We start from the raw sequence: 25,253 nt of genomic DNA on the forward strand, positions 1-25,253 counted from the left end.
TGCGTTTAATCTGTTTCTCACAACGATGTCGCAATTCGAGTTTCCACAGTAATTACCGTGAAAGGGGGTTCTGTGCTCTCTTCATTCTTATGCATCTCTCAAGGACAGTGAAAAATCCCCCCCCCCCTCCAAAGCCTTTTCACGCTGCCCTGAAGCCGGTCAAATAGAGGTTCACTTCGGCCCCATATGCTTACTCACTCTCATAGCAATCCTCACAAACGTGATACAACACAACCAGCAGTAAATAACGCAGTTGAGTGCGCCGAGCAAACTGCAATCAATTATCGCCAGCTTAAACAAGACCAGTATACTGCTGCGTTTCAAGCAAAACTTTCATGTAAGCGTGCGCAGGTTGTACCGTTTAGGAGAACAGGAAAATGGGCGAGTTGGTACTGATCCACGTTTGAAGGGTAGCCGACACTGAAAACAAGGAAGACACGATACGACGGACGAAGCGCTCACCTTCTGCTGACAGATTTTATTAGTTAAACGTTTATATGTCACATGCTAACCGCACAACTCACTATAACTGGAGGCAAAAGAGCGAAAAGAAAATCGGTATAACAAAACGTGCACTGAGATAGACCAGGGAGCAAAAGTAAGTGCGCTCTTTTGTTGTCATCAAAGATATAAAAGAGCTAATTAACTGTCCAAAAGGTTTACCGACGGCTGACTCACACATTTACAATTATTTTTCTTTTCTTATACAGAAAGCTTCCACAAATTATCTCACTATCTGTTCTCGACGGCAATACAGCACCTGCAGTTTGTAAAATTGTGGACGGCACATGAAGTCCCGACAGTACGTTGCTAAATGGGATTGGGTTATCGCCTTCAGGATATGCGCGCCAACAGATAAGGGGAATCTGCTGCACCACCGCACATACTCATGACACATACTTGGCGGCGTGTCTGGTCGAGCAAGCCCCACGTGCACTGTTGCACTGTGCAGTGAACACCTATAGTACTTTTTTTTTCGCGCGCGCGCGCGTGTGTGTGCGCGTGTGCGTGCGCGTGTTCTCCCTCTGTCTGTCCTCCCTTTTCCCCCAACACACGTGATGGGTATAACAGACCGGAGATTTGCTTCTGGCGAACCTCTCTGCCTCTCTTTTCGCCCTGCCTCATCCCTTTGAGGAAACGTCAAATGGTTGCCAAGCTGGTCTGAGAGCTGGCGGTTCCAACTTCAAGACGAGTAACTATCTCGTCACCGTCCTCATCGGACACTTAAGACGAGCCTTCTCCTTATCGATATTTTTGTTATGCGTTGTGCGCCGCTCTAAGTAGGCATGCGCCTATCAAGTAATACTGTCGACGCCGTAATGACTCCCAGGTACCTAATACTCGTTCCTCTGCAATTTTCTTTGCCAGCTGCCTCCACGGAGGCGCACTGTTTCCCCAGCAGACTTGTTTAATGTAACTGCAAAGTCTGCCCGCTGTGCACCGATGCCATTGAAATTTAATATTGCTTCAGATAGAACTCTTTCTAACGTGCACGCAGATCGAACAGTTAAAACGATTGCAGTGGTTAACGATTTAAACCAAACCATCGGAAGACCTAACTAGACTATTCCGTCGTTTGTATCTTATCCGCTTATGCTGAAATAACACATCAACAAAACGAAGCCAAAGGGGGGTTAATTTTAATGAAATATGCATGTCACAATATGCCTGGCCGGCATTCTGCTCCGAGATATGCATTTCCGTTGTGTCGGCGCTTGCTGTCGTACTCCAGGAGCGCCCACACCTAACAGCGTGCATGTTCAACAGTAACGTGCTTGCTCGGAAAGTTCTGCGAGTGCGCATGCGTGCGCGACCTCCGCTTCGGATGCAGTGCCCCGAGGAATGGCGCCCATTCCCACGAAGAGCCGATTTCGCTGGAGCGAGCCTCGCCGTGCGAACGAGGAGCGCGGTTTAAATTGGCTCTTGCTGCGTCTCTCGCGCGCACGTCGAAGGGAAGATTTATTTGGGCTGTCCAGGACGGGTGTGGGCGCTCAGCGGGATAATTCGTGGCCGTCACCAGCGCGCTGAGTATTGGCGATCTTCAGCAGCTTCGGGTGCGCAGGTCCAGAAGAATGTCCCCTTACAGAGGGAATGCAAAGGACAAGAAAGAGAGGGGCCGTCGCTCGCGTTATATTTCCGCTTTCGGCCGACGTGTTAATTGAAGGCGCCATCTGAATCGATTGTTGCTGCCTTCGTGTGTGCTAGGAGATTGCTTTCGCCGGCTCTGATTTGAGTGCGCGCGCACACGAAATTGACGACGCGGCTGCAATTGATAGCTGTAGAGGGAAACATAGGGCAGCGAAAGAGCAGAAAGGAAAGGCGAATAAATGTGCCACTGTGCTTGGGCGTAAAGAAGCCACAACTAGCAGTGACATTTCATCTATAGCGTGTTCGACGGATAGAATGGCCGTACTTTAAAAATGAGGAAGGCAATCAATACCCATGCTGAATTTTGTTTCTCTCTTTCTAGATAGTGTTCTCTCTTAGATCGATCGGTGGTTTTGAACGCCTCAAAACTACACAAAGACACGCCATACTGGAGGGCTCTGGATAAATTTTCATCACATAGGATTCTTTAACTTGCACCCAAAAAATAAAAGCTCGGAACATGAGCGTTCTTGCGTTCAACCGCAATCAGAACGCAGCCACTGCGGCTGAGAAACGGAACCGCTACTTCTTGTTGAGCAGCGAAACGCCACAGCAACAAAGCCGTTACGGAGGGTGTGTTTTCTCTCCTCGAAAGGATTCAATATGGTGACTCCTACATTCAACGCCAAACTGAAGCTAGCGCTCACCCTAAGCCAGCCGAGCTTTTCACTGATTCCGGCAGCATAGAGCAACTTACGCCAGATATGGGCCGTACCAAATACGAGCAACCAATGGGATGGCGAAAAGACGCGATAGCTGTGCACTCTACGCAGCAACTATGACAGTCGCAGCGCTCAGCTTCTTCGGAAAACAATGTGTGAAGCCTCGTCCAGATTACGGCAAACGGTATGCGCAGAATGGTTATATCAACAAAATACGCCATGTTGCCAACACGCCGGTGCCAAACAAGATATCATTGATTACATTACACTGTGACCGCGCTGAACACGTAACTGCCAGCTCAGTCAGCGTCGCACAACGTGCTGCAAATATCCGAACATAGGTAGCTGCTTTTGCTCAGTAGCAAAAGTAATTAAAATGAATTTATATGGCGCTATTACGATTGGGAAGCGCTGGCGCATGCATCTGCAACAGGCGTTCGGACGGGACGGAAAGCTCGAGTGGGAATATCGAGGTGGCGTCGCCACCACATCATTGTTTCTTCGTTTCCTTTGGCTTATCCAGTTTACGCTCAATAAGAATGACCTATTCGCAAAGCCATAAGCGTAATGTATCAATCTGAAACAATCTATACTACAGAATAGTTAGTGTCCCTCCAGAACTCCGCCCTGTTGTGCACCGTGCGATACGTTGTGCACTACAGTGTCGCCATCGTAATTCAACACATAAGTTATCAGTTTGCCTCAAATCGAGCTGTAGAAGGCATTTAGCTGGAAAAGCCTCATTTCTATTCAAGTTTCTGGTAGCTTAAATTTAGAAAACTTGCAGATACAGTGTTGATTACTAGACGCCTGCGTTAGGGAAGTGGCGTCATATGCCACAAAGCTGAAGCGTTGAAGTTGAATTGAATACAAATGAAGGTGTTTTCCCCGAGTCAGGAGCTTGTTATCAAAAGCTGCAGCTCTACTTTGATTCCCGCGGTTATAAAATGCAATGACGTTACCTAAACTATACTGCTAACTTTCGCGTATCCTGTAACCTGTGAGCAGCAAATGTTTATATTCGTGATCCATGTATTGCATAGCCGCAGGAGAAACATTCCGTTAAAAAAATTTAATGCTAGGGTTTTACGTCACACGATCTCATTATGAGGCACAGCGTAGTGGGAGGACTTCAGATTAATTTTGTCCTCCTGGGGTCCTTTTACGTGCACCTAAATTTAAATACACGAGCTTTTTTGCATTCCGCCCCCATGGTTATGCGGCCGCCGCGGCAGGGTTCAAACTCGCGACCCCAGCAGCGCCGCGACCTCAAGCAGCGCAACACCATAGCGACAGCTCTATACCGTGGCGGGTAACCACCTGGTTAGCTCCATGCCAGTGTAATTGAAAATACATATATGGAGATGTACCTGCATACATATGGCGGTATGAGATTAAATGTGTCAGCTTTTTCGACAGTCGGAAAATTGTAATTTTTTTGCCTAGGTGTAACAGAGAAGCCTTGTATTTGTTTAAGCCTGTCACAGACTTGCAAGGCTTGATGACAGGTACGATACGAACGCCAGCTTGATTCGTGCCAAGAGACCCAGCATGAGCTGTTGCGTACGTCGAGGAGCTGAGCCTTGGCCTTTTTCGCATAGATGAGACAATGGGGATTAGCTTACGCGGCTAGGTAGTGGTGATAAGTTGTTAGCGAAAGTCAACCTAATCATCAGTTTGGCCGTCGGTGGCGTGCCGGGCAAAGCGCGCAGGCATTAAAGATGGCATGGTATTAAAGATGTCGCAGCAGTCGCCGGTGTAGAAGCAAAAAGTATCTGTGGCGCCCGAATTGTGAGTGCTGTGACGATGAACAACACAGTTGAAATGATGAAGCTGCATGCACTGAGCACCCGCCGCAAGCAGTTCGTTTCTATAGCGTTCTGCTGCTAAGCACGAAGCCGCGGGTTTGACTCGCGGAAACGCCGGCCCTATTCCAACGGAGGCGCAATGAAAACAAGAAGAAAGAAAAAAACAGATAAGAAAGAGAGAACGCTCTTGCACGTGCTTACTTGGCTGAGCGTTAGTGGAGCCCAAGGTGTCAAAATGAATGCGGAGCCCTCCTCTATACTGCGTCTCTCGTAGCCCGTGAGCTGCTTTGGGAAGTGAAACCTCAAAACTAATTTTAATCTTAATTTCAGATGACCGAGCGCTTAATCTCCGCACAATGCCCTACACTCTCGTAAGTGGCTTCCGAAGGGAAAATTGAAGAACAAGAATTCCACTGCCTTCTGTATAGTTTCTTTACACCTGAAGTGGGTGTTGCCTTTGCGCACGCCTCGCTGTACGAATGTCGTTCGCCAAACAAGAGTGTCCCGCGTGTAGTATACCCTATACACAGCTTTCAACTGTGCCACGCATAGCGCGCAGTCTTTGGCGCTCAGCGTCACTCATCGAATACGACTTTGGCAGCTTCGCGACCCCCGCGCCAGTCTTTCTGGCATTCATTAATCATTCATATGCCCCCCTGAGTCAGGGCCAAGTTGGTCACTGTAGCGATCGCTTCGAAGTCATTGCAGCGAACTTCGCGTCCGTAACAAGCTCTGTAAAACAAGGGCCGTAAAGGACGTAGAATATGCCGGCAGTGGGTCACTTCTGTGGGACGCATTGCGCACGGACCAGGTCGCTGAGGGCAAAAGGCGCGAATAAATTAAAGAAATGTAGACACCGAAGCACCATGCTCTTTTCAGCGAGGGACAGCCAAATGGATAGTTTAGTTAACCACCTAGGTTTTTTCTCCCCCTTCCTATCTTCATATCGCATATCATATTGACCGCAAAAAAGACGGGGACAGAGGGAGAAAGTTACCGCCCGTGCTGTTTATGTGTTCTCTCCCTCTGTCCCCGTCTTTTTTGCGGTCAATATGATATGCAGTAAATACCAACTAGGCCAAAGTGAAGTTCTTCCTATCTTGTTGACTGATTTGTTGTGTCTAACGTTCCAAATTCAGATCTGGACTGTAAAAGACGCTGTAGTGGAAGTCTCACGATTACTTTTGACCTCCTGCGGTTCATTAACGTGCACCTAAATCTAGACATTATTATTATTATTATTATTATTATTATTATTATTATTATTATTATTATTATTATTATTATTATTATTATTATTATTATTACATGTTACGAAAACACACACACACACACACAGAAGGAAATGGGAAAGGAGCAGGCTGGCAACAGCCACCGAGAGGGGCACAAAGCCTGCCTACTCTTTAGGAAGGTGGGGATAGAAAAGGAGAAGTGGGACGTAAAGAAGAAAGAAACAGCCAGATGACAGTCGACATAGACGAAAGTAAAGCAAGGCATACATTGAGCAAGTAGGAAAAGAAACATATACACGCAGGAACAAAAATCAAAATAAAACAAAAACAATACACACAGGTCGCACAAATTACACAAGGATGTAAAAATACAAAACCAAAGTTAGTAAAAAAAATGTTTTCGTCGCAGGTTCGGAACCTGCGACGTCGTGCTCTGAAGCAGACTGTCATAGCCAGCGAGGTACTGTAGCAGGTGCTCTTGTCGTGAGGCTTGGCGAAAGCCTGTAAAGATTTGCTATTCTTGTGAGTGCGTTTGGAACTATTTCCTAAAAATTGCTGAACTTAAGTCGCACAAATTTGGAGAAAATCAAAAGAAGACTGAGCTTAGATGTAGAAGCGTAATACAGGAGACGGCGAATTATGAAAAACAGCTAAAATCGTTGTTGTGCGTGACGCGTATCCCGAAAAAAAAAAAAACTGATGCCAATGACAAGCTGTTTGTGTTTACCTGCGCAGACGAAAAAAAAAAAAAAGGACAACTCTCCAGCGCAAGCCTTTCGCAGGGGCGCCCACAAATTGTAAACGCGGGCCTCGTGCCCTACATAAACGCCCTTCTGTTTACACGACACAAAAAGCCGACGCCTTGAAAAGGGCGCTGCGCCGCCTTGAGGCAAGCGACGCAGAGAAATGACGCGGCCGTCTGCTGCCAATGACGCAGAAATAATCCGTGTTACGAGCGACCAGTCGACAAAGATCGATGCCGAAATCGCCCAAAACTGAGACGACTTAGGCCAAGTGCGGCAGTAAAAAAACTAAGCCAAGGACGCAGGTTCCTGGCATGCCCTGCCGCCAAGTGAGAGTGGTCATCGAAAGCTAGCGACAGTGTGCGCAGCGCGCGCTCACTTTGAACCGGAAATCCGTCATTTTTGAAAATGTTACTTCTATTCAATGTCATGACCTACTGTGTACAACACCGGTTCGTATAGTGTCCTTCGCTTACATCGGCGATGACGCAGGCTTGCCGACAACCTTAAAAATCGTTACGCGGACGCTTTGATGCTATTTGCTGCCACGGGTACGCAAAAACACTTGTAGGTATTTCGACATTGTATGAATCCAGTAGCTTTCATGAAATAATTGAAGGCAGAGTTAACGGCGCGCACGTCAACGCCTACTTCGTACGACGTCTTGCGCCAGGATGCCTCGAACATGACTGATGAGACATATAATCATCAGTTCACCATAGTGGCAGGCTGTGCTGAATCTGTCTCGTGTGAACGGTTTTGAGCGGCATTCCCCACCTGGATGTTCTAAGACACCCGTCTATTGCTACCGACGCCCGAGTTCAGGGAGAGTGTCAAGGAGGAAGTTAGGCGTGCAGGCCACGGCGAAGTTTGGTCGAACCGTTAGATCCTGCTCCAAGTTGAAAATCATGCGTCTGTGTTTCGACCTAGCTTTTGTAGGGCGACTTGTCGATAGCGATGTCATCTGCACTGTTCAATTGAGACTTTACCTGATCATTCGTCATATTAAACCAGCTTTTACTACTTTCTTAGGTTGAACTGACCAATCCGAAGGTTAGGTTGCAGTAGTTCGAAAGGGTCAACGCACAAATGTCTCTGAACTTCACTAGCCAGGCCATAAAGCAAGTGTTTGGTCACTTTATACGTTTCGGCAGATAGAAAAAGAAAGAATGATGGAAACCGTCTCTTGTCGTAAAGGAGTTTAATGTTTTCGTCTATAGATGTTCTTGCTGACAATGGCTGCGCAGCGCAAAGCACAAGTCATTACTAATCTCACCCGCAGTGGTGGCTTAGCGGCTGTGGTGTTGCGCTGTTAAGCACGAGGTCGCGGGACCAAATCCCGGCCACGGCGACCGCACTTCGATGAGGGCGAAATGCAGAAACGCCCGTGTATATTCCGTGCGTTGGGTGCACGTTAAAAAACCCAGATGGTCAAAAGTAATCCAGAGTCCCCCACTACGGCGTGCCTCCTAATCAGATCGTGGTTTTCGCACGTAAAACCCCAGAATTTAATTTTAATTTGCTAATCGCATTAAATCCAGCTTTAAATACTCAGCAAACGTGAATACTTTGTGTTTAGCATTAGCTGAACCAAACTAGCATCGCACGTAACACAGTATGATTACACATCGCGGGGTCTAACTTCCCAAAGCAGCTCGCTGGCTTATGAGAGACGCCGTGGTGGGGAGCTCACGCTGTGAACCCAAAGCCCGGTACACGGGCGTTCTCGCATTCCGCAACCGTGGGAACGCAGCCGCGATCACGAGCTCGTGCTCAGCAGAAAAACGCCATGGCAAATTAGTCACAGCGGCGGTGCCACTAAACAGAGCGAATGGAGCCAAAGCATACTACCACAACAACATTCGACATAAGACTGGATAGGTGCGCATGAAGAAGGTCGATGCTTTTTTGGGCTCCATAGTACTGTGCGGATATCTTGGCGAACCGTATAATGATTGCAGTTTAGCAGTACAAAAGACAATGTAAGAAGAAAATCAAGAAGGTTAAAATTAACCACGTTCTCGCGTTATGCGTTGTGGCCGGTCCCATGACGAGCGAGAAAGGCAAACAAAACTCCAGCTAACTTTTAAACTGGTGTAGTTTTCTTTCCCATGGGAATCTATGCTCTCTGCAAGTTACGGGTAAGTTAGTCAGATCCTAATGGTTTTCTTTATTGCGTTAAGGCATCGTAATACTGGCCAGACAGTACGACGACACTGTCTTTTCATTGGGCCTGGTTGTATCGAAGAACCGTAAACACGAAAGACACAGAATAATTTGATTTTCTACAAATCAGTTTCGTGGCCGTATGACAAGCAAGTCGAGCTAAAAGGTAGATTTTCAGTGCTTAGTTTCCAAACAAGCAAGCAGAAGGTATATGCAAAAAGCTGCTCCCTAACTACGCTGAAGTGCAGTGGCGTGTTCTACCGAACGAATGTTTGTCTTTATGTCTTCTTGGTTGCCTGCTAAAACCACAGCAAATCAATATTTACTAAAGAACGAGGCAATGGGTATTCAAAGAAGAGAAGTAAGCTAACAGGCACATGAAGTAACAGGCAACAGTAAACTGACTCACAGCGTTGTCCTGCATAAAATGCCACGAAGCGCGTAAGATCACGTTATATCCAGAATATTGGTAATGCTATTAAGTAAACTGAATAGAATAGCATAAGCAAAGAGCCACTGATGCATAGTCGAAGTAACCTTAGCAGAAATAACTATTTCATCTGAGGAGAAAAATAAATTATCAATGAACGAAAAAAGAAAAAAAAACTTGGCTCCTGTGACGTAAGCTACAACTTGACAAATGTTAAGCAAGCCCACCGAAACACCCAAGAACGGACAAATGTCTCTTGCAAGTCTAAAGAAGCCGACACAAACAAATGCATCGTGCCTTTGTTCTTCACGTTTAACAACAACAGTCATTCAGTATAATATGTCGCAAGGCCTGCGGATTCAAAGATTAACCAGTGCGGCACTGGATAAGCCTTGAATAACCAACACGTAACCGGGTAGTCTCTCAAAGCCAAGTGTTTACTTGCGGAGCGCGCGTGCGGCCATCGGCCCGCATCGTTTGCCGACAGCTGCTCGCTAGTTGTCAGCTGGTGACGAGTCAAGTCTGCAGAGAAACCAGGTAGCATTCATCCAGGCTAGGGTGCTCTTGTCTACTGCATTTAGACAGTTCCGCGACTCTCTCTTAGAGAGGCCCGCAAGGCCTCAAGGGTCCGATGCGGACGGCGCGCTTACCGTCGTTTAGGGCAAGGTGACTCTGGCAGGCTTCAGGGGCGGCCCAGCGAGCCCGGCGAGGGACGGACCCCGGAAGGCCATGCGCGGCGACGGGAGCGGAAGCCGGGCGTCGCGGCCGCGCCGGTCACGGGTCGCGTTCAGAACGACGCGTACAGCGCCGTCCTGGTCGAACCCTGGCGAGGGTCATTGCGGAGGTGCGTCGCCATCTTGGTTGGCGAGCATTTTGCTGGCGACGGGTGGAAGACGCGCCGATTTCGCCCCGTGGCCGATCGATAGCGCCGTGCTGAAGTCGGCCGCCGGAGTGCGCCGCTTCGTACGCTCGCCGCAGCGACGCTCTGCGCGCTACCAGAGTGTCGTGCGCGCTGCGGCCGCACCTGCGCTGGGGATCCCCGGTCGACGCCTCGCGCGCCACGAGGCTCACGACAGTCGGAACGTCGTGGCGCACATCGACACAAGGAGTCCCATCGACGAGTCTTGTATCGTCGACGAGCGACAGAGCGGAATGAAGCATTTTCTGGCTGATATAATCACGAAGGCATCGACAACTGGCTTGCGGTCACGTAGGATGCGGTTTTAGAAATTAACTTTAGGCATAGCGACTACGTGAGTTGTCGCGCAGTTGCGCAGGATTATCTTAGTTTCTCCAATCTGCTGTAGCGGCTTTCCCATCACCAGTTTCCAGGAATGTGAGACGCAGTATCCGACACTGTTAACAGCAATCGCAAGGGGCGATGAAAGGCCAGTGCCATCAGTCTGTGAACTGAGTTGGCTCTACATTCGGCCGGCTTTTAACATTTTCCGCGCGTATCGGCGAAGCTGTATCGCCATGCAGGGAGATGGCATCCTTTAGTCAAATATCATAAATAGCACGATTTTAGGAATAATAATTGTTGGCGTTTTACGGGGCCCGAAGCTGCAGTATGGCTTATGAGGTTGGGCGTAATAATGAATGGCTCCGAGTTAATTCTGACCAGTTGGAATTCGTCCCCATTCCGTCCGCACCCCAATGTAGCTGCCGCTGCCGGGATTCGATCCGATGATTTCCTGGTCAGCAGTATAACGCCATAACCGCCGAACCAGACAGGCGGGCAGGTAAAGAGCGATGGCAGAAAGAAATGCGCTTAATGAGATAAAAAAAAATACATTTGTAGGTTACACTTGTGTAATGAAAATTGAGTCCCTTTTACCAAGTGCAGACGTCTCTATTGTGGAACGACGTGCAACGGCTTCGCCTTCGAATTTCCGAGTGAAACTCTGCCACGTTTCCGATCGTGCCAGTGTTTCGCGGAGGGTAATTTACTGATTATTTAAAAAAATCACGCAGGAACTCCTCTAGGAGTTATCTAAGTATGCGTAAGCATTGTGCCACTTGCTCATCTCCACACAGCTCGGTGTCATTATCAATTTTATGAAACTGGATCCGGCCAGTACAAACGACAGCGCTGCGGCGACACGAATTGGTGAGGACGGCGGCGCAAGGAGCGTTGATGACGCAAGCAAAGTACTGCAGGTGGCGGTGCCAGGTGCGCTGACGACGGTCTGATCATTATCAGCCGTTATCGCTCTTTAGTGCCTTATCCATCCGCGCCGAACCATTACGAACCGTGACCGAAGGTACTAAGGAGGCGGCTTTGAATGCTACTGCTGCGCGGGCCGTACCTCGAAAGCGATCTGCGATGCTGATAAAGAGCGCCGACTGCTGATAGCTGCGCGCGCTGTGTTCTCGCCGCTTACTTAGCGTTGAAGAGAGACGCGCGGGTCCGTCTCTTGAAAGCGATCTGCAAGTGACAGAGTGCGGCGTGTGCTGAGAGCTCCGCGAGCGCTGCGTTCTCGCCGCTTCGTTGCCGTTGGAGCGAAAGGCAGAACCAAGGTGGATTCGCTCGCTGCTGAGGGCACTGTCTTGAAAGCGGTCATCTTACGGGACAGAGGGACGGCAATTTACTTGTTGGGTAAGCATAAAAATGCCTACGCATTAAAAAAATAAAGAGACGTCATTGAAATCTATAACGTCCCGTGGCGGTGCCATTTGATCCGCGGTTCAGCCGCAGGAGAAATTGAAACAACGAAGGTTGCCCCCACTTGATTACAATTTCTTCCGGTAGTTATTTTAGCGCTGAATGAAGAATACTGAGAGTGTTTGTGGAGATAATGCAGCAGTACAGCATCATTGACGGCGACGGCTTTCCCCTTGCTGTGTGTGTAAAAGGGGTAAAATAGCGACAGCGACGAGCGCGCGTGGCCTCCGGGGGCAACGGCATTTTCTTCGTGGCACCTGCAGACAAAGAGGGCACTGGCCTTTACATGCACTGTAGCGTGTCAAAAAGAGCCAAACCGTGAGCGACGGATGTTGCTCTTCAGGCGCGCACGGTTCCTGTCGAGAAAGGGCGACTAGATGAGTCAAAGCACGTCTGATAGCGTGCGGGCGGATGCCATCCTGTGATCTATATAGGGGGTCGTCTGATAGTGTGCGAAGCTGCGTACGTCTGTCTGGCTCAGCGGCCCCGTCCAGGAAGAGCGTTGCGCGGACGCTGACAAGTATCCAGGTAGCGTGGAAGCTTGCCATCCTTTGCAAGAAGAGTTCGAATAACAGCCATGCGTAAAGGCCGCACACGCCTCGGGTGTATTTGTCACTCTGTAGCACAATAATGACTGCTGTTAAACAAATTAACAAAAAGCAAACGATGTTCTTCACCAGAAGTAGTTGTAGAAAAAATGCTTGGGCACAGGTAGCTCAGAGCGCCCATGGACGTCTCGCGCTGGAGTTTGAGGTATATTAGCGGCGCCTGGTGGCGGCGCGCGAAACGTTATCTGGGTAGTACCGGCTTGGGTAGTATTGAGCCCTGGCTGTGGCGAAGCACGTTTCTAGCCCGAGTTTTGCGTCGATTCGCACTTTTTTCTGCCCTGTTGCGAGTGCGAAAAGGCTCGTCACTTCTCACAGCTAGACCACGCTGCGAGCTAGCCGCAGCCTATAGTTTAACGAAAACGGACTCTCCGTGAGACGTAATGCTGGAAGCAGAAGGAATCGGCAACGCCGATCCGGAGAGACCTAGCTCAGCCTCGAAAGAGCGTCACCGTCGTTACTTCTGCGTCGTGGGCTGCCATGAACAAGAAGGCCTGAATCCCAACATCAGATTCTACCCTTTTCCTTAAAGGCCTCAGGAAGCGGAGCGTCGGGCGCGCTGGATAGCTGTAGTTCGTCGCGCTGGGTAAGCGAAACTTCGCGCCATGCTAACTGCTTCGCCTGTCTTGAAGCTTGCTTGATTATCTGCGTTCTAAAATTCGGTCTTTTGCACCTACAGTCCCGACGGCAGACCGATATATAGCAGCAGGCATGACTGGTAATTCACGATTCGAGACCCGGCCACAGCGACAATTAACAATTCGACTGGTGCGAAGTGGTGAAGTGACCAGGTGTGTCCAAATGACCACAAATGGTGGGGCTGATTCGGTGACAATTCACTACCCCACTACGAGCAGCACAGCTTAGAGAGTTAAATGTGCTCATCCTTGACCTCAAGCCAGCACGTTGAGGCAGCGCAGCGAGGCAGTATTGATTGCAGCCCATCGATGTTCGAGCGCTGTCATTAAAAGCTACATCAAGCGAGCAGCGCACGAGCTCGCGCTGCAGCGCAATTCGCACGTACGTTACTGCGAGCTCATATGCATTGCATCAGTTATTTATCAGTTGCTAAGGGGACAGATGGTCGCTACTACAGTGCAGGCACAACTACTTGTCTAGCGGCATGCAGCCAACAAAGATTGCAGGAGGCCCGCCGTTTCGCGGCATGTCGAAACCGCTGCCGTCGCGGCGCGTACCGTCGTGCGCTCGAGCAGTTCCGTACACATGATGTCTGCTTATCGCTGCTGTGAATTCATTTATAGCAAGCGTTTCCTCGCGTTTGTGCGCCTGAATCTAGCAGCGTTCAAACCTTACCTGAAGTTCAACTTCGTACGCGACTCGCTTCACTTGCAATTGACACCGCGCTAAAACTTCGCCGCTTATTTCTTGAACGGCGTACACGTATTCGGCGTTGCATAATTTATTGCCTTTACGCAGCGTGCCACCCCTGGAAAAAATCTTCGGCGCCCGATATTCGCTGTAAGCCGTGGTACAACAAAACCGAAAGTGGCGGGTCCATATTGTAAACGTGCTTTCCGAAGCAGACGACCGAGCTTGGCACTACCCAGTTCAGGACAGAGGGTGCTTTTTAGCACCATTTTCACAGCGCCCCCTGGGCAATGCAAGAGCCTCATTGGTTTACCTTTATACATGGGTCACGCCTACTATGAGCGATTGGCCAAGAATTAGATGGCGTTAGAAAGATAACTAGTGAAGTCTAAAGAAACATTAATGAGAAATTTTGATAAAGTCAAAGGAAAAGTATAACATAAGATATTAAGAACTTACCAAGGAAGTCAAGGAATACAAGTGTCTCGAAATTACAATTACTAGCAACATAAACTGGTATAGCCATATTACCAGCACTGCCTCTTCTGCTTTTAGATAACTATATCTATTACGCCATAAGGTTAACATGCATGCCCTGAATTAGCTTATACCACCTTTATTCTGGAATATTCTTGCGTAATTTGGGATCCATTCACTGAAGCTACCACTAATGATCTTGTGAGCATACAAGAAAGAGCCTGCTTTTATTTTTTCTAAATACGGCCGTGAAGTGTCTGTAACCGATTTATTGCGAACTAATGGATTTCACATCCTTGAAACGAGGCGAAAAATACTACTATTGAAAATCCTTCACTCATTATTAAGCCGTAAACGTTCTTTAGTTCCTAGCCCATATCTCACTCTTTCTGCGTCCAGAAAAACTCGTACATCCCCACCCTCTTACTCTCTCTCTCCTTACCTTGCTAGGACCAACCACTTTAAATATTCCTTTTTTCCCAGAACTATAGAAAAATGGAACGCCATACCTTTTCATTATTTTAACTCCGCAGAATTACTTGTAAGTCACGTTCTTAATAGTTCGTTCCAGGTATAATTGCTGTTTTGTGCTGTTTTATTTGTTTTCTTAATGTATATTTTTTTTCTTGCAATGTTATATTATCGTTCTAGCCTTTTGTACGCATGTTTATCAGTGTACCTCGCCCCTCTTTCTGGGGAAACAAGGCCGCAGTATGATGTAAATAAAAAGAAATATATCGTCTTGAATCAAATAGAAAAATTCTTTAACGGCTGCGCATACATCCTTACGACAATGCCCTACAGAGGAGGCTCCCAAATACAGAATGTTAGAAATACAAAGATTCAATCCAATACCGCTAGAGGGCACTTCTAAAATAATTTTCCTTAATGATGAGAAACGGCGCAATGATGATAAGTGATTTATCGGCTTATCTCCAGCACAAAATGGGCGCCAGACCAGCTTTATGAATACAAAAGTTCGAAGCAAGTACTCTACAACGCAAGTTAGAGGAAAATATTTTCAATTCATCCAGCTCGGTACAAATTTATGCACCAAGGTAACCGAATGTGTCGATAGTCAGGTAAATTTGAGTTCAAAAAGTTTTGCATGACTCCTGAACCTAGCAGCAGTCATGGAAACTTACACAGCTAGAATCCAGAGAATGGGACCTTTAAGGGCCGCTCTCTCCAGGCTACCTGCGAATTCATTCATAACTAATCCTTTAGGACTAGGCGCCCAAACCAATCTAATTAGGCTTAAGTGAGAGGGAACCAGAGAATAAAATGTACGCAAACAGTGAAAACCACAATTTGCGGCAAGATATTAGTTAGCATAATTCTGTTATTTCATTTCTCCTTCGTAAATACCCACTATTCACACACTGCGCCCGGTTACAATATAAATCCAGTTGTTCGCTTTTACCGACAACGTAGGTCTATAGGAATCCCACCTGTTTATTTCGGCGTTTCAGCAGCGCGATTATTGTTGTGAATTGCATGAACAAGAAGCAAACATTACTGCCCTCCTTGGGAAGACAAGGACAAGAACAATAGGATGACACATGACAACTTTTCGCCATGTTTTGGTGACGTACATACACAAATTGGTGCTAATCTCAAGGTAAAACAAACAAATACTCTTTACCTTTACTGCGATGTTTTTAAGAAAGACTTGGAAGCCTTCGCTCAAATACCCGGCAGTACAAGAACTCACCACCTCGGTTTTTTTTTCTGCCTAGATTACGGGAGTGCATTATGTAACCGCGCAAACGACAACGGACGAAGAAGTTGTCCGTTGTCGTTTGCGCGGTTACATAATGCATTCAAATATCGACCACCAACTAGCCTGCCTTTTTCTGTTACTGGAGTGATTGGGAAGAATAAATAAATAAATAAATAAATAAATAAGGAAAGGCAGGCAGCAAACAAACGTGCATAGTTTAGCTGGAAGTTGGGAAATGCAATCCACGTTGGCATGACATGCCAACGTGGATTGGATTGGAAGTAATGTTTGCTTCTGATGAGCGAATTGGTTATTTCGCTCTTTTAGCAATCGGACATTCACGTCTGTCTGCAAAACGTCGCGGCATCAGTCCTCGCTTGGTAGAAAGACACGCTGCATAACACATCAAAATCTGCGTTTCTTTCTTCTTTCTTTTCGAGCGCAAACTGCGAAAATTACGACGCTTGTAACGGCAGTTCCTGGCCATTAGCACAACATTCGCCACGCTTGTCGAGCGCAGTTGGTTACCGCGTCTTCGGGAGCCTATAAACATATTCCGAAAAAAAAAAATAAACGAGTAACAGCGCAAAGAAAGGAACGTGCAGAATGAGACAGACGAAGCGCTCCGTCTGTCTCGGTCTGCACGTCCCGTTCTTTGTACTGTTAGATTTTTCAGACATGTACCCACCGGCCTAAGTAAGCACTTTATTACTATATAAACATAGTGCCACGATTGGCTCTAAATCAGAGCTTGTTACAACCGCGCTGTTGTGAATGGTGACGCAATCGAATTTCAGCGACTGCGGCAAATCATCGGCAACGAAAGCGCCGACGAAGCTGAGCGCTCTGCCGATCAACAAGTCCAGCATGAGCCTGTGTCATTGTCAAGGCCTGATGCAGCGCGGTAACGTCGCTTCCTTGCTCATCGCAATAAATTAGAACACTGTAATTCAGCAGTGTACAGTGTAACTCAGGACTCCTTTCTATTGATCCTTCATTGCGCCTTCGAATAACGCCTAGTCCGTCACGAAGCGACACAACCTTACTTTGTCGCTTGTGGCTGGGAGTTCCTTTTACAAACGTTAACTGTTTTCGCATCAGCAGAATGGACAGTGCCTCGCACAAATTTTGTGACTGCGACAAGACCATAGTACACATCTTCATCTGCTCCGCTTATTTTGATGTCGAAAGACGGACTGCGTGATGCTTTAGGCAGAGGGGACGACAGAGCGGTAACAAAAGTTACTGGAACCCGACTGAACACTTAAACATTCGGAGTGTCAGGCACGCGCCAGGAGCAAGACTGCCTGTCACATAGCCGAGAGCTAGCTCTCGTAGCGCACATAATCGTCCTCATAGTCTTTACTGAGGTTGTTTACGCACGTAAACGAGCAACTATACCAGATTATACGGGGGAAGAGTAGCTAGAAGCAAATTCGCTAGGAAAGCGCCGCGCTCGCTATACGGAAGACATTAATTTATTTCTCATCTGCGTCCTGTGTTACCCTCCTATCTTACGCTCGTCCCAAAATATTTCCGAGGCATAACTTTAAGACCACGAAGAGCGCCGTGAAGAAGGAGGAGACAAAGGAAGGTCTACGAGACGCGCGTCCTGTTTACAATACCCTAATTGAAGCCTTTTCACAGAAGAGAGGGTGAGGATTAAACTTCGCGTCCTCAAGTTACGAATGCAGCGGCAGCGGAAAACTCGGCAAAACAGGTGCTTCATATCTTGAGGTTAGCTAATTATCCCCAGCGCACATGAGAATCAGACGCCGTGCGCTAGGTGGCGAGACATCTTTTTCCTCCCTAATCGGAATTTATATGCAGGGTGACACACACAGCTAACATACACGGTAATTCTAAACCTAAAATTCTGCACTTCATGGATGCACAAGCGCACGAGCGCGCAGACACGAATGAGGTGCCTCCTTCGTGTGTGCGTTATTTTTTTATCAAACGTCCGTGTGGCAGATGTTGACATCATGGGTGATGCCGGGGTTTTATGTAGTTTAGTACATAAAACTGTAGTTTTATGTACGCACTTAAGATTAGTTCCAACCAAGAACACCCGTGTTACAAAATGTTGAAGAGCACAGAAACGCAAACCCTCTTTGCAAAGCGGCCATCATTAGCAAAGCCATTTCCATTGAAAGCACAGTCGCTATGTCAAGAAAACAACATACTGCTGTCGGACGTTCACCTGCATAACACTAACGAGTTAGTAGCACCATGGGAATCAGTCACCATACATTGTGACTTCTCGTTCACAGAAACAAACAAAAAGCATACACCCCAAGAAGCTGTAAAACAACACTTCTTATCACTACAGAGTAAGTACAAGTGTCCAGAATTTTACACTGATGCTTCAAAAACTGCTGAAACAACATCATGTGCTGCAATTGGTCCAGATTTTGTAGCCCATTTAAGATTAAACAAATACACAAGTATCTTCACTGCTGAAGCTCACGCTATACTCCTCGCAGTTAAAGAAATAACAACAAAACAGATCAATCAGTCGATAATATACACAGATGCCTTAAGTGTGGTCCGGTCAATGCACCTTGAAAAACAAAGAAAGAATCCGGTGATAAACACTCTCATCAGCAGCTTAACCTTAGCCTACAAGAGAGGGCTACATATTATAATCTGCTGGGTACCTGGCCATACTAGTATACTTGGTAATGAAGCGGCAGACGCAAATGCGGCCTTAGCAGGTCAAAGGCCCCAAATAGATTTAAGTTATGTACCATATACAGATATGAAACCTGTCGTTCGAGGAATACTGCGTCACGCATGGCAAGAAGCTTGGGACACAGAAAATAATAACAAACTTCGCATCATCCAACCCTACATTACCCAAACACCTGTACACCGGCATAGAAAGGAGGAAGTAATGATGTCGAGACTGAGGATAGGACACACACATGCAACTCACTCATACTTGCTAACAGGTACTGATCCACGGGTCTGCATTAGATGTGGAAATCAACTCACAGTCATCCACGTTCTTATAGAATGCCCTGGCATGGAAGCTACGCGAAAAAAATACTTTCCTGAACTTTACCGCACCAATTTACCCATGCACCCTGCATTTTTCCTATCGGCTGAGCCGATGTTCCCCCTCGACCGGCTGTTCAGTTATCTTAATGATGTGAACTTTTTGAAAAATATATCTTACCGCTTTTAAACTCATCTTCTCTACGCTACCTGAAATCCTACATGATCATCCTAAATTCTCCCAAGAAATGCAAGCCTTATGTTTTTAATTCGTAGGCCTTTGCAGCCACCGCAGTACATTACAGGCATTGCAACCCACTATACCTGCTGACATGTTTATAACATTCTACTGCACTACTAAACATCGTTGCTGGCGCTCTTTGGCCGTTGTAGCCCTTGCGCCATAAATACTAATTAATTAATTAATGCCGGGGTTACTCTTTTTGGCGTAGCCATGCAAGAGATAGGAAATCTAGACCCGCTACAAAAATAAAAAGTAGGAAAGCGGTAAGTTATAATTTACACGCACTTTAAGCGAGCACATTGCACAGCACAACACGCCCCGTTGATGTGTTTTAAAAAGATAAAAGACGAAAAGTTGAAAGGCAGGGAAGTCACCCAGACAAGTGTCCTGTTTGCTACCCTACATCCAGGTTAAGGGAAAGAGGGACAGAGTGGGCACTGTGCACACGCAGGTTGATACGCACCAGGACTACGAACGGTCACTCAGGTCGGTGCACTTCAAGAACTGTAGCACCGTGCGAGCAGCTCTTTGCACTCTTCGGTGCAGACCGCCGCCACGGTCCCAGAATTCAGGAACATGTTTTGGAGTCCAGCCGGTTTAACGGGGCTGGAGTCGTCTCGGAACGAAAGGACTTTCGCGGTGTCTAAAATGACCCACTCTATGTGATACAGGACTCCCCCTTAATTATTACCTTGAAACAACGCGGCGTGCCGCGAGGCAAGACACATGAGCAGAGGTCGGCGAACTCACTCGCGAATCGACTCACTCAAACTACGACATACTGAGACCGACCCGTGAGTCTGAGTCCGAGTGAGCCCGGCTGAGTAGAATATTGGTAAGTCTGAGTCCAAGTGAGCCCACCTAAACAAAAAAAAAATATATATATTTTGTGGGTGTCTGAGTTCCGTTTATTTTGCCAAGCTATGACATGAGTGATGACATCATGTGCGTCTGGCTTCACTAGAATCGGCAGGTCGGAGTTGGGGATGAACACTTCTACGTCGTAGGTGACGCAGTTAATGGAGCCCAGAGGAATGTACGAATGAAAGTTCCTGCTATCAAGATCCGTAACATTGCTCAACGTTCCCAGCGCGGCCTCATGTGCGACAAATTGCCAGTCCATCTTTTCGGGCGTTGACGCCGATGTCTGTGATCTGATTTGGCACCACTCCTTCCAGAAGCACCGAGAGGGATTGCATTTGAGTTACCCCAAATTATCAGTGAAAAGTTGCGGCTGAAAAACAGGACGGTGTTGGTTTCAGTATTCTGCATTAGTTGTACTGTCGACGTGATTGATTTCTGTTTGCCTTACGACTTCGCACAAGTTAAAATTCGTCATCGGAGCAATCTTCATTGCTGTGCGAGTAGACACAGCTGTCGTTTCTGTCGGCTTTGCTCTGGAGGCCGATCTGCTTCGTGGGAGCCACTGCCGTTGAAATTGCCATCCCGGCAGAGCTGCGGAGATGTCCACTTGCATCGGCGCCAGACAAGTGGCGGCTATACAGAGATGTACGCCAAAAATTGGGAGTAAGGAGAGCAGCTGGAGAAAAGAACATTCTACTTTACACACACATGAGCTCTAAGGCATGTCGCAGCAGAGGGCCACAGATTAATCTTGACCACCTGGAATTATATACATTCAAAGCTCGGGACACGAGTGTTTTAGCATTTCACCCAGCGCCGCTATTTATTGTCCACTGACCACCGGCACAGTTTTGTTACATTAGGCTCGAGTCAGGCCTCTAATTTTGATGACATAGACGAGACTGACGCCAGCCGGATGCTGTTTATTGCTCACTCCTACGGCATCACAGATACGGCGCTCGCACGAGAAAACTTGCACTCGCGCTTCATCGATTTATTCTTCCTTTCCTCCTGCGGGATTCAACATCTTTCCGCGGCCACGTTGCGCGTGTGTGTGCCTTCAGGAGGTACAAACCGCAGCACAGGATGTGGTACCTTTTGGCCATTGTGGATAAGTACCAGGAACGATCGCAGAATGCCGTTTTTGCCTAGAAATGCGCACACGACACGGTTGACCTTCCAAGTCAGTGTCGACGTGTCTTCGACAACAACAAGGTAACAGGGCTGTAGCTTGAACACGACATTGATCTGCTGTAATAAGCGGTACGTAGCAAAATAAGGCATGCCCCTTTTCAATGTTTCCAAGGACGCTGGAGTAGGTCCTTTCGCTGCAAAACTCGTCGTCGAAGGCCAGTTGCCGTCGAAGTAGAGGCAAAGTGTTCCGAGTCCATATTTCGCAACGTTCTATTTGATTTCCTATTCTTATTTCTTTTTTTGCGCTGCGCCGAGTGACTGATTGCAGCGACAACGGCGGCGCGGTGTCGTATGAACCAGTGACGAAGAGCGAAAAGAAGGAAAAATGAAATGGACCGTTATAAAATACGGCCCCTCGCATTTTTGTAAGGATTTTTTCCCCTACCATTATATTTGTTTCTTATCAGCCGTTATGCCAAGTGGCTAATCCCGGCGATAGCGAAGACTCGGATTCGTGTGAGCCAATAAAGGGCAAAAAGTGAAAACCGAGGAGAATCGCTGCAAGATAGAGCTTTCGTTGGCCCGACCAAGAAGTGAGAGGGTGTAACAACACCGGCAAATTCGGCGCGTATTTCAATTGGGTCGGCGGACGACAGTTGACCTCCACATCAAAAAGCACGGTAGAGCTTGTATTTCACCTTCTTATTGAGCGATGGTCGACATACAAGATTGCTTCCGATACATACGTGAAAGCCCTGAAACTTGCAAAGAACAACTTTTTGTCTTCTACTTTACCATCTATTTTGAAAACAAATGTTAAAAAGTTCTGGCGCATTATACACCCTGCACGCGACCCTTCAATTATATTGCAAGCTACCTTCGCCAACATAATCCCAAATTATCTTCGTGCTACCGTACTGAATAGAACATTCATTGAAAGCTTTTCCTCGAGCACGACAGTTGATCTTCCTGATATGCCGCACCACAAATGTTCCATTATGTCACCAATAACTATTGATGCTCCTGGCGTTGCTAAATTAATCGAGTCTTTAAAACACGATTCATCTCTGGGGTGTGATGAAATTAGTTCTAAATTCCTAAAAAGTACTTGCGCTTATAGTTCAATTATACTAACAAAACGTTTTCAGCAGTCGCTCGATTTATCAAGCCTCCCTAACGACGGGAAATCGGGAAGGTGGTCCCACTTCACAAATCCGGTAATAAGCACTTGCCTCAAAATTATCGCCCCATTTCACTCACTAGCACATGCTGCAAATTACTAGAACATATAATTTTTAAAAACATCGCCACCTTTCTTGATGGTAACTCTTTCTTTTTCTTCTGCGCAACATGGTTTCCGTCAAACATATTCCTGCGAAACGCAGTTACTGTCATTCACCGATAAATTACATTGCATTCGTGACAAGTCATCTTGCGCCGATTGCATCTTTTTAGACTTTTCGAAGCCTTTTGATAAAGTGTGCCATCAATTGTTGCTTTATAAATTAAGTCATCTTAATCTTGATCTACGTGTCTTTAGATGGATTCAATCTTTCCTTCTTAACCGCTGGCAGTTTGTTTTCACTAACGGCACAACCTCACCACTTACTAACGTGCTATCTGGTGTGCCACAAGGATCCGTCCTTGGACCACTTCTATTTTCAATTTATATTAATGACTTTCCCTCCACTCCATCTCCTGCCATCCACCGTTTTGCTGACGACTGTGTAATTTTCCGAGAAATACATAAGCTCAACGACATTAATATTCTCCAGACCGATCTTAATTTGGTCTAAGTGCATGGTGCAAAACGTGGAAAATTGAATTAAATATTAACAAATGTAAGTTCATGCGCGTTTCTCGCTGCTCTAACACTTCCCCTTCTTATTGCCTTAATGGCATTCCTCTTGATTCCGTCGCATCATATAAGTATCTAGGCATACATACATCACGAATCTTAACATGGAATGCCCACATTGAATACATTACTAATAACGCTAATCGGATGTTAGGGTATTTACGTCGCAACTTCTCTGCTGCTCCATCGTCCTTAAAACTCCTACTCTAAAAATCACTAATACGACCTAAACTTGAATACGTGTCATCTATATGGGACCCTGGGCATGCAAATCTTGTATCTTCTCTCGAACTTATCCAAAATAACTCCGCTCGCTTCATCTTTTCAAATTACAACCGTACAGCAAGTATCACAGCCATGAAAACAAACCTTTTCTCCCACCTTTAAAATCTCGCCGGAAAATCCGTCGCCTCACTCTATTCCACAAGGTATATCACGTCATCACGTCACACTACACGACGAGCTTATTTCACCACCGGAATACATCTCCAATCGCATTGATAATCGGCACAAGGTTGGCATCAAAAAATGCCAACCTTGTGTCAAATGGAATGTCTCCCTCCCGATATTGCAGCCATTGAAGATAACCAACGATTTCGCGATGCACTAACAACCTCTGTTTATTTTGGAGAATGGTGAAATAATGTTCTAACAAAATTCACTGTATTGTATCGATTGTCTTTGTAACCTATATTACCCACTACTCCCCTCTGTAATGACTTTGGCCGTTAGGGTATAATAAATAAGTAAATAAATAAATAAATAAATAAATAAATAAATAAATAAATAAATAAATATGTCCCGTCCAAGCAGTTCTTCGCCAAACCGAACAACCACGGTGAACATTCTGTGATGAACCGCCAATTGGATTCGCAGGAGCTTGCATAGTTCTGAACAGGCTTCAAGACGAAATGCAGTTGTTTGGTCGTTAATAGAGGCACGTCTTCGGTTTGTCGGAGCACACAATGATAGCAATCACGCGTCATGCTGCGAAGCAGCGAAAGGCGGGCAGCAATGCTTCTGCTGTAAAGATTGAGGTCCACTCTTCAGATATCCTGCAGTCACTACAGCACATAGGAAGTCTACAATCCACACCTTTGTCGCCGAGGGTGGCCCTATATTAAGGCAGTGAAGCAGCCCGAAGAAATCAACTTGGATGACTTCAAACAAAGCTGTCTCGCCGATACGCTCATTTAGCAACAATGTTGCCCCAGCAAATTTCAGACGAAACCACTACCGACGTCATGTAGAAGACACACGTATGTTGCGTCAACCAAAAGAACGGCGATTGTAGGGGAGCAACATTGGATTATTCAACTCCTCCAGGACTTCAAGCTGCTGCAGGCGATTTCCTTCACGAAACCGTCCGTCATGGCTGATTAACAACCGCAAGGTCAAGGTACTGCTGTATTAGGCACACGCTGACCCCTTGGCAGAGCTGTGAGTTGAATGAATTCTGGAGTTTTGCGTGCCAAAACCACGACTTTATTATGAGGCACGCCGTAGTGGGGGAACTCCGTATTAATTTTGAGCACCTGGGTATCTTTAAGGTGCCCCAGAACTGTGAGTTCGCTCGCGAACTCGCAATGCTGGGCAGCTTCAACGAGTATAATTGTTCCTGGTGTAATTCTGACGCCATCACTGGTTCCGACAACGAAGGTTTTCCGGTTAGTCAGGTTTTCAGACGAAACAACGCGTGTTAATCTGTTAAATGAAACAGTCTAGAGAGGCGTCCGTAGTTCGTGATGTAAAGCCGCTGTTCGTATATCATTAGGGGATTTTATATTTTTCGTACGCAAATGGCTTTGGGTACCCAAAGAGACCTTCGCACACCCAAAGCGCCACGCTCTGATTGCGTTCTTTAGTACTCCTTTGGGGTAATTTTGTGTACCTTCTTGGATCTTGTTGTACGCCCGGCGGTTTGCATTCCCTAACTTTGGTGCGCAATACCTAAAACTCTCTATTATATATGGATTGTAGCTCGAGTAATAATGAATGCGGAGTTTCGGTGGTGTAGCTTCGTGTGTGCTTAATTCTAGGATGGCTTGGGCTTACAAAATATATCTGTCGTTTCGGTAAGAAAACCTTTATTTCTGTGTACATCGTGCGATGGCCGTTAGGATCAATAGTAGCAGCTGTATAAGCTCGCAGGTCACATCGGCAAA

The 25,253-nt window shown here is 46.8% G+C and overlaps 1 protein-coding gene and 1 long non-coding RNA gene across 5 annotated transcripts in view; one reads left to right on the forward strand and one right to left on the reverse strand.

Moving 5' to 3' along the window:
* Positions 1–25,253, reverse strand: part of LOC142588422 (E3 ubiquitin-protein ligase MARCHF8-like) — a 256,600-nt gene that overhangs the window by 33,298 nt on the left and 198,049 nt on the right. The gene's annotated exons all lie outside the window — the stretch shown is intronic.
* LOC142588441 (uncharacterized) overlaps positions 12,256–25,253 on the forward strand; it is an 83,935-nt gene continuing 70,937 nt past the window's right edge. The window contains exon 1 of the long non-coding RNA XR_012829718.1: positions 12,256–12,382. This is a non-coding gene — a long non-coding RNA (uncharacterized LOC142588441). The remainder of the gene's footprint in view (positions 12,383–25,253) is intronic.

The sequence above is a fragment of the Dermacentor variabilis genome, chromosome 1 (genome assembly GCF_050947875.1).
Source record: "Dermacentor variabilis isolate Ectoservices chromosome 1, ASM5094787v1, whole genome shotgun sequence".
In the NCBI taxonomy this organism is placed as follows: domain Eukaryota; kingdom Metazoa; phylum Arthropoda; class Arachnida; order Ixodida; family Ixodidae; genus Dermacentor; species Dermacentor variabilis.